A 9,956-nucleotide genomic window follows, 5' to 3' on the forward strand; every position below is an offset into this window, starting at 1 on the left:
AAACCCTCGGCCCAGTCCAGAGTGAACTTTTGCACTGTGAAGGTTTTTCCAACTGACACCGTTGGTCAGAACCACTCTGATGTGTTTCTGTTGCTCAGGTAAGGCTTTAAAGATGTGCTGACACTTGATTGGAGTTTCATGGAGGTCTTCATCTTAGAAGCTCTCTCAAGCTGCTTCACCTCATGTTGGGTATTAACCTCTTCACTCTGTCCCTCTGTGATGTAGAGCTCAGTGTAGATCCTGTTGAGGAGGGTTCCACTTCCTGTTTCATCACTTCCTTCAGTCACACGTTCACATCTCCTCCTCAGACTGATCTTATGTTCATCTAAAACCTCCTGCAGACCACTGTCTGCTGAAAGAGAAGGAAACATGAGAGACTAAAGAAATAAATCTAAAATCTTAAGATTATATTGTTGATCGACATTAAAACAAGTAACATGAAAAAATGAAGGTTTTATACATTAGTTTTATAAAATCTTTCATGTCTACACTTTACAACACAAATAAACCAAGAAGAATCCTGTTTTCAGACATGATGACATCAGCAGACAGATGGACAGTCTTACTTTGTACAGTGCTGGTCTGACTGGCTGTCTGCAGTCCAGCTCTTGTTCTGGGTCTTTTTCCACACTGGGGACAGGAGGAGTCTCCTGATGAAGCAGACTGGTCCCAGTATGAGCTGATGCACTGTCTGCAGAACCAGTGTCCACAGCTGGTAGAGACTGGATCCTTCAGGACGTCCTGACACAAACTACAGCAGGACGGCTGCTCCTCCACAGAAACATGACTCCTCTTCTTCTCTCTGTGGAGATGAACACATTATTTAGATCTCGTTCTGCAAACTGTGCTGAAAATAATTTGCTTTATTCACACACTCAGTCACAGGCACTTCAAATATCTCATGGTGGAGCTTCATGAAAACCTCCTGAGTAATGTTGTGCTCCACTGTGAGACGACTTTCAAAAGGCAAAAAGCTCCCTCATGTTTTTCAACAGGCTCTTACTTTGTGTCTGAGGGTCCAGGTTCATTACTGAACAATGGAGGCTCACCCATGGACCAGTCACTCTTCATAGACAGACAGCTGGATACTGGAGACTCTGCTCTCTGTCTGTGGAAACAACAAATGTTTGAAAACATATTATTAGTCCTTGTAAAGACCAGAGGAAACATTACAACAAGTCTATATATACACATATATAAACACACACACACACACACACACACACATATATATAGTAGGGCTGCACGATATTGGAAAAAACTGACATTGTGTTTTTGTTTTTGTTTTTTTGCAATATATGTTGCGATATTAAAAAAACACAAGAATTTTCACCAGATGACTTAAAGTAAGAAAAATAAAAACTAGTGTATTTTACTCACCACAACTGCAGAGGCTACCAGCTTCATTTGAAACAGACTACATTATAAACGGTCCATTATTCATTAATCCCTCTGTGATTTTACATTTTTACTTTTAATCCGCTCCCATTGCCTCGATAAAGTTAATGCATCACGCTGTTATTTCAAACTCAACACTTCCTGAAACTGTTTCAAATTAAAAGCCCCTTATAACCTCGGCTGAGAGAATCCCTCCATTTTCTAAATAGGCTTTTATTGTGAAACATTTGTAGGAACTTGTGGAGGATTCAGTGGCTTTTATGTTTGCGTACGGTGCTTCAAATGTAGCTCCTGCCATCTGCTGACGCTTTTAGGTGACTACAACAACATTTCGGCTGGCACATGAACAGACACAGTGACTCAGATAATAGTAAAAGTAATAAAAATAGGACAAGAATAACCTGATGACATGAAAGACGACTGGGGGATAATTGGTGAGTACCATCGTGTAGTGTGTCATGTGTGTCGGCCAAGTCACGGCACGATTTTATGGCTCCACAATCGTGTAATGTCACATAGTGACTTTCAGAACTGACAGAGATTGTCGTTTTTCCGGTAATGACATTTTACTGCCTTCTGATTGGCTACAATGGCCTTACAGTTAGGAGTTATATCGCCACCTACTGCTTTGGCGTGTTTATTACATTGCTTGATAGTGGAATTTGCGGTGTCATGTGGACGGAGGTATTTTTATTACACCACTCGTATGGATGCAGATTTTTTAAAAACTGGAGGCCAAAAAAGTTTGGTTTTAAAAATACCCGTGCTCATGTGGACTAGGCCTCAGAGCTGCTTTTCTGAAGCAAAACAAAAGTTTACATGTTCTAAAAAAAAGAGAAAACATTGCATGTGTCCTGCGATGTGACTATGCAGGAAGGACGGCAAACACATCCTTTTTTTCAATAAAAGCTTTCAGTGCAGCCGTTTGTTCTGATTTTAAAGAAAACATACATTCCAGTTCGTTCAACACATTTAACATCGCAGTTTCAAAATCAGTAGCCATGATGGTACATTATACACATAAACATACGTAGACACCACATACACACACATATACCATACAAACGAGAGGATCACACACACACACACACACGGCTCAGTCAATCAAACCACACAACAGTTAAAAACAGTGACATTCAAGAGTGTAGTAGTTTGTAATCATGGTTTTAAACTGGCCTGTAGATACAAGTGCATCAAGTTGTAGCGTTTGCTGTAAGGTGTTCCATGTATGTGCAGCACAAACACTAAAGGCAGTTTTCCCAAGCTCAGTATTTGCACGGGGGACTTCAAGTGTCAGCCAATCACTTCATCGCGAGTGGAATAATGACTATTGGACCAGGTTAATAAGGAGGATACAAAAAGAGCTGGAAATAAATGTGGAATTATGAAATAAAAGTCCCCCCAAAAATAAAAAAGGCCTTTGAAAATGAAAAATAAATAAATACATAAAAGCAGTTTTGTCTTCAGGTCAGTTTACAGTAGAAACAGTCTCTTACTTTGTGGCTGAGGGTCCAGGTTCATTACTGAGGTCTGGTGGAAACTCTTTACTGCGGTCACTCTTCAAAGACAGCTGACAGCTGGACACTGGAGACTCTGATCTGTCCCCGTCTGCCTCCAAATCAGCCATCTTCCCAAATCTGACAGAACTGTAACACACATACACAGTGTGTTTGAATTATTATATATACAGACAGACGCGTCACGTCAATAGAAACCGGGGGGGTACGTGCCCCCTCAGATTTGAGGGATGATTTTTTTTTTTCAACCAATTTTATTTTACTTACTTTACCTTACTTATTATTTTACCATCTAGCTATGATCAGTGGTCATATTGAGTGAAATGTATTCTAAATAATCTCCTTCATCTCAGGCCCATTTAGTGGCCGTAACTTGCATAAAATGCATAAATGGTAATTTACGCATTATTTATTAGGATTTAGGGGAGATTTCCTGTTAGTAGTGATCACACAGGGCAACAGAGCAACCATCTTGATAATAAACGATCTTTGGCCGATCATGTGACCGCTCACAGCTTTCCCATTGGATTTTAGCCACCCGGGTCTCCCATTGGACAGCCGATCTTAGCGGCTTGACATCTAGGCTTCCGGGTAAGCTATAAACACACCGATGGGATCGATGTAAAGGCTTAAGTGTCCTGCTTTCATTAAAAAAAGAATTACATCGCTCTTATTTTCCGTTCCGGAAATAGAGAGAGGGACCTGGCTGCAGACCTCCAACCTCCACGGGTGACAGGAAACACGTGACCTCCATGGGTGACAGGAAACACGTGACCTCCACCGTTGACATGAAACACGTGCGCTAGCGTAGTATTTGCGCATGTGCATACTTCATTGAGACGTATGCATTGAGAAAGCGGCAACAACGGTTTTGTGCAATATTATCATAGAAACGACAAAAGTATATCTTGGCGAGTGACAAGAGGCGAGGTAAGGTATGTTGAAATAAAAACAAAAAACAAAGTGTTGAGTGGCTGTAAGCATTTAATGAAAGCAGACCTCCAACCTCCTGTCTGCCTGCTATACAAACAGCTACGCTAATTTTAGCATTGACTTTAGCTAAGTTCATAAACTGTATGATCCACAAATCTCATAGCCTGATCTGACTGTTGATATATTACCATGCACTGCGTTTACTAGTGAGACTGTGGTGTGTTTTTAATGTCGTTTTATAGAGTTTGGGGAACCCCAGACTAGAGCATATAATGTTATAATAACTATAAAGGAACCCTTGTGTAATAAAGCTAGATTTATGCACTGTTTCTTGAAGAAGTGTGTGTTGATTTTATTGTGAAAAACAAAAGACAAACTGCTGGTTTGTGTGATGCCACAGCTCTTTGCAATAAAATTATCCTTATATAAAGTGTAAGACATTGACACACAAGATGACAGTGCATTATGTTACATCTCATCACGTTGTTGTTTTATTATATTATCTGTAGATCTCTATACCTAACATTACAAAATTAGCATACCACTACAGGTATTTTCCCTGATTAATTCATAACAGGTGTTTGACAGTGATCCCACAGTAATAAGCGCTGAATCATGATTTTACTAGACGCCTCCTTTTTGTCCTCTTCTGTCTAATAATACTAGTAATCAGTTATTTCTCCAGAGCTCTTTGACACCAAAGAACATGAATTAAAGTGTCACATAATTAAGTTGTGACTATTTTATTTTATTTTTGTTTAGTGACATGAATACTCAAAAGGGAGAATTGTAATTGTAATTTCCTACCCGTGGCAGACAAAGGGGTGTGAAACACACCTTAATGAGCGTTTCTCAGGCATAAATGTGTAGGTCTCTCCATGTTTGGGGTCTTTCTTCACTCTGACCGCTTGTGTGTTGAATGACCTTTTCTTTGCAAAGAAAATAAATTCTCATTCTTCACCAGTAGCAGAGAATTTCCACAACACTGTCAGGTGTTAAAATTGTTTATAAATAAGTGTTTCCGTGAACAGAAGCAGCAGTTGAAAAAACACTGCTGTAAGAGGGAAGGTAATGTGATTAGTGAAGTGCATGTAAACATAGGGCGTGTAGCATGCAGTTGATGTTGGCCTGACTATGACCAAAACTAACCATCTGTAGGGCCTGCCTTTATCACTCTCTGGGAAACCAGGTCTTAGTATAGTAATGTATACTGTTTTGCAGATGCATCCATAAATCATACACTCTGGAGGCCGGTTAGAGAGGACAGCCTTCTCCGGTGCAGAGTGGGGTTGTCCTCTCTGTCCAAAGTTTAGAAGCACATCATTACTGTGGTCACACACTGAGGCTTGAGGCTCATGGCCAGTGGGAGAAAGTTTTGATTTGTCTGTTAAAATAAACTAATAAAAATGATGTTGAACTGTAGTGATGTCTTGTTTCTTTCTCTTTGTTTTGATGGATAAGGGGGACATGTCTCATGCAATTTTTGATCTTTTTTTAAAAGTCAAGTTTTTATTGCTTTTTGAAAGACATTCAAGATTTTTTTTTAATCTGGAGGTGGAGGTGGTGTACATAAATAAAAATTAACAAATAAGTCTAGAAAGAAAAGGGAAAAAAAACAAGCAAGCAAAGAAAAAAATATGTTACACATATATCCTGATACATGACTATACAGGATCACATAATCACAGCAATTTTTGATAAAAAAAATTCACATGATGTGCTGTCAGAACTTGGTTAATTTAATTTAGTCATTTAAAATAGGTTTTAATTGCTGGGGTTTATTTATCTTAAACAAAACGTGTTTATTTTAACATTATTACTGGTTTCGGTTTGTTTATTAAATTATTTATAAGAAATTGTTTATTTTGTTATTTTTATTTTTATATTATATATAATTATTGTTTCATAATAATTTGTATATAATATATATATATATATATATATATATATATATGTGTGTGTGTGTATGTGTGTATGAATGTGTGTTACTATTCATTAATATTTTTATTTATAATTTATTTCTGTGTGCAAAATTGCACGTTTTAAGAACCAAACATCGAGTACATAGAATACGAACATTTTCCGCTGTTGAGTTAACGCATTTCGTATCAACTGCGAAGGCCGAAGTTTTTAAAAATCATTATTATTTACTAAATATACAATAATACACAATAAAAGCCCGAAGGTCTGCCGCTACAAGAAGAACTTCCGCTGCTGAGGTCCTGTGTTTCCTGTCAATGGTGGAGGTCACGTGTTTCCTGTCACCCATGGAGGTCACGTGTTTCCTGTCACCCGTGGAGGTTGGAGGTCTGCAGCCAGGTACTCTTGGGGGAAATAGACGCGAAAAAGTACAACTATACCCCCCCCGCCCCCCCGGTATCGCCGGTGATGACGGCGATCTAACCCAAGGGGGTGGGCAACGTCCATTCCGACATCCCACCACTCCGACATGGGCCTCTAATTGTCTAAATGGCAACACTTAATTTTCCATCCACCAATTTTTTTCTCCTATGGTCGGAATGACGCAATTTCTTTCTTTTTTTTTTTTTTTTTTTAAACATCCTGCCTTTCCGACAATTCCTTTAATGGCCTATTTTTTTACCCAAAAGATTTTGCACTAATGATATGCCGGCGCAAATACGGCCTAACTCCACAACCTCGCAAACCAACTTTAATAATCTATTATCAAAATCTCCTGAAATGTCAAATATCAAAATACAGGTATTAATGTAACTCGGGCGAGTCTGAAACATGTTAGATTCCTGTCTGAATCACAGGGATCACTGACTGTAAGCAGAAATACAGTGTCAGTGACCTGTCACAGCAGCCAGCTGGAGCGGAGCTCTCCACAGAGCCCATGCGTCTTTATGCACGCTGGCAGCATATGCAACAGCAATAATTGCAATTACAGATAGCCTATCAATGACAGCGCTCCAGTTACAGTTCTGGAGGCCCACCCACAATCAAAATCCTGGCGCCGCTACTGCCGTGGATGTTTATACTTTTGGAAATCTGCGTGGTGTGAAAGATCCATGCATAATGATTGCGAGCATGGACAACAGGCATCTTGTCTGTGGATTTCGCAGACCAAAGTGTCATGTACAGATTTTACATGTAATGGGAGCGGCTTTGAGTTTGGGCCCTATCCAACCTCAAGGCGTTGTGCAGCAGCGGCCCAAAATAAGTGATTTGAGGGCATCCCCCCAAAAAATTCGTGCGCGCGCATAGCGCATGAACCACAATCCACTATGCCCCCTCACATTTTGGGGTTGCATGACGCCCCTGTATACAGACTGAAGGCTGCTGGAAACTGTCAGACTTGACCGCAGCTTTTTGTCACCGCCTCCTGCTGCAGCTCTGATCTCGTCTACTCTCCAGGCGAGGCGCAGGTCATCTCCAACGAGCCTAAAGTTTAGAGAGTGTCCGTGCACTGATCTGATCTGAGGGCGGAAACCAAAACTCACTCTAACAAAGAGCAGGGAGAGCTGACTGTACACTCAACATCTTCCTCTACAACAAAACTGCGCCACAACCCCTCGGCAGAGTCCCCCTTTTCTCTCTGTGTGTCTATAAACTAGAGCTTTTCACTGTGACGCACATTCAAAGAGTTGGCACAAGCGCGCGCCCGAAGCACCGGAGCGCGCAGATCCGTCGCTGCGCGCAGGCCTAAAGCCTGGTTGTAAAAACAGCGTCAGATGATGGTGGTGGTAAAAGCAAGTGTGATGATGAAGCTGTGAAGATGTGGCACTGACCCAACCGACTCTACTCTCCCCTAGAACACACTAAACAATGAATAAACATCAACACTCACCGTGTCTCACACCACCTGTCTTCCTCTCACTGCTCTGTGCAGTTTAAAATGGAGTCTGAACACACCACTGACTTTATACTTTCACTTTCGCTGGTCCTCTCTGTTGGCACCTCCCCCCCTTTGACTCATGGGAAATTATTTATTGCGAGTAACACAGAGACTTGAGACTCTGCTTAGAGTCGAGCTTTGGGACTCCTCAACAGTCTCTGTTATTAGGGTCATTATTATTATTATGGTGCATTAACATCAGAAATCAACACAACAACAGCCAGGCTGCCTCTGTTCTCTTCTCTGTGACGCTGACTGGTGGTGATTCTTAAACTAACATGTGTACAGATGTGAAGCCCTGACTATATCTGACTGATCTTTAATGAAAGCTGTTGTCTTGTGTCAAATATGAAGCTTATAGTCAGACACAGTTTATTTATTTTAGAATATTTTAATGATTGTAATGTCTGTCAGTAAACACCCAGTTTACTGACTTATAGTCCTCGTCAGTCAAAAAAAGATCTACATTTGATTTATATCTTGTTATCTGCAGGAACAGACGAGTTCAGCACTGTTCATCAACTTATAGGACATATATATGAATATGACAGCAGCGATCGTTGCACGTTTCCATGGCAACGAGTAAAACAGTCTCAAGGGCTGTCTGTCAGCCGCTCGCAGACTTTATGTGATGACGGTACATACGTCGCCCAACTGAAGATGGTGGACATGTGGATTCAGCCTCCGACTTCACCCTAACTTTTGGTCACCACCTCCTGCTGCAGCCGCCTGCTCTCGTCCACTTTACAGGCGAGCTTCACCTGGAACGATTCACCTGATGCGTGTAGATGACGTGATTCTCGTGGTTAACTAGCACCCACTCCTGGACTTTCCCTCTCCCACACACTGGCTCACACTGGCGCTCTCACTCCACTGTTAGACAACATGAAAGAAAGGAAAAACGCCCGCACATTAGCGGGTCTCAAACCAGCGGGTAGTTGTAAAATATACTGGCACTGACTCAGTCTGGAGCCCTGATAATATCATCAAATGATTCAGAGGACCTGGAGAAATTCCTCCATGTCAGGGGCAAGGCTGAAAACCAACCCTGAAGGCCTGTGACCTTTGACCTTCCAGGCTGCATTGCATTCAAAACCAACACGACTGCATAAAGGATGTTACTACAAGGACTGAGAAACACTTTGGAAACCCACTGTGGGTAAACACAGTTCATCGCTGCGTTTTACCTCACTGAACGCAGGAGCTGCTGGTCTACCGCTGCCTCCATCCGTTAGCTTGTTTGTGCTGTTGTGTGTTTTAAAGGGTTAGTTCACATTCACCAAAGTCACACATGAACACACATGGCTTCAGTCCCCCGTAGGAAATCGCTGCTTGACAGCAAGCTAAAGTGGTTAAAGGTTAGACAGATATTGTTTTTATTTCTAGGTGGCTAAAATATATTTTGCCGCTGCCCTCGTCCACAGCAGGACATTGCTGAGCTTCCATGTCGGTACTCCTGCCTGCTTCTCCAAACTGGGGGTGTGTTGACTGCCATCTACTGCAGGTAATACACTGACTGTGGGTACATGTCTCATACAGCCTCACTTCAAGAGATCCAAACTATCCCTTTAATATAAACTGTGTGTCACAGAAATGCTTTTTCTTTTTCTCTCATCGGTTCCATATGATTCATTTATCTTTAGTATTTATTCAGGGCAGTTTGGCTCCATGTTCTTTCACAGCAAAGCTCCAGAAACACAAACAGACAGAATCAATACAACAAACAAGGTGCAGTTATTATAAGCATGTTTTTCTCCTCTGAACTTTAAATTTGAAACGTCAGGATTTCTTCTTCTTTGTGTTGTCGTCACATTGCACTGCTGGTTTTATGCATGAAGAGCTGAAGACAAATGTAACTTGAGTGAAACCCCCCTCACCTCTGACAGTCAGCCAGCTGTCTGCTGATCCTCCAGCTCCAGAGACACAGTTACATTTGTAGAGTCCTTCATCAGATGAAGAAACACTGTGGATGGTCATGTTTCCTGTGGAGCTGCTCCTGATGAAGACGCCATCTTTATAGGAATCAGCTGTGAGGTGGAAGGAAGACATTGTGACTCTTGGTCTGCAGCTCAGAGTCACATCACACAGAGGGAAATACATGACTTTATGAACACGCTTTATGTTTCTCACCTCTGTTCTCATCTGAAATATGAATATGATAATCCAGCTGAATGGTGGACACGCAGAGTCCAGAGTGCTGCTCAGAAAAGTCTCAGAAGCGTACACAGAACACAACAAGACAACAAGGA

The 9,956-nt window shown here is 41.4% G+C and overlaps 1 pseudogene; it reads right to left on the reverse strand.

The window, feature by feature from the left end:
- LOC125884447 (NACHT, LRR and PYD domains-containing protein 12-like) overlaps nt 1-9,825 on the reverse strand; it is a 127,362-nt pseudogene extending 117,537 nt beyond the window's left edge.
- Nucleotides 9,826-9,956: the final 131 nt, after the last annotated feature.

This window comes from Epinephelus fuscoguttatus, linkage group LG23 (genome assembly GCF_011397635.1).
Source record: "Epinephelus fuscoguttatus linkage group LG23, E.fuscoguttatus.final_Chr_v1".
Classification (NCBI taxonomy): domain Eukaryota; kingdom Metazoa; phylum Chordata; class Actinopteri; order Perciformes; family Serranidae; genus Epinephelus; species Epinephelus fuscoguttatus.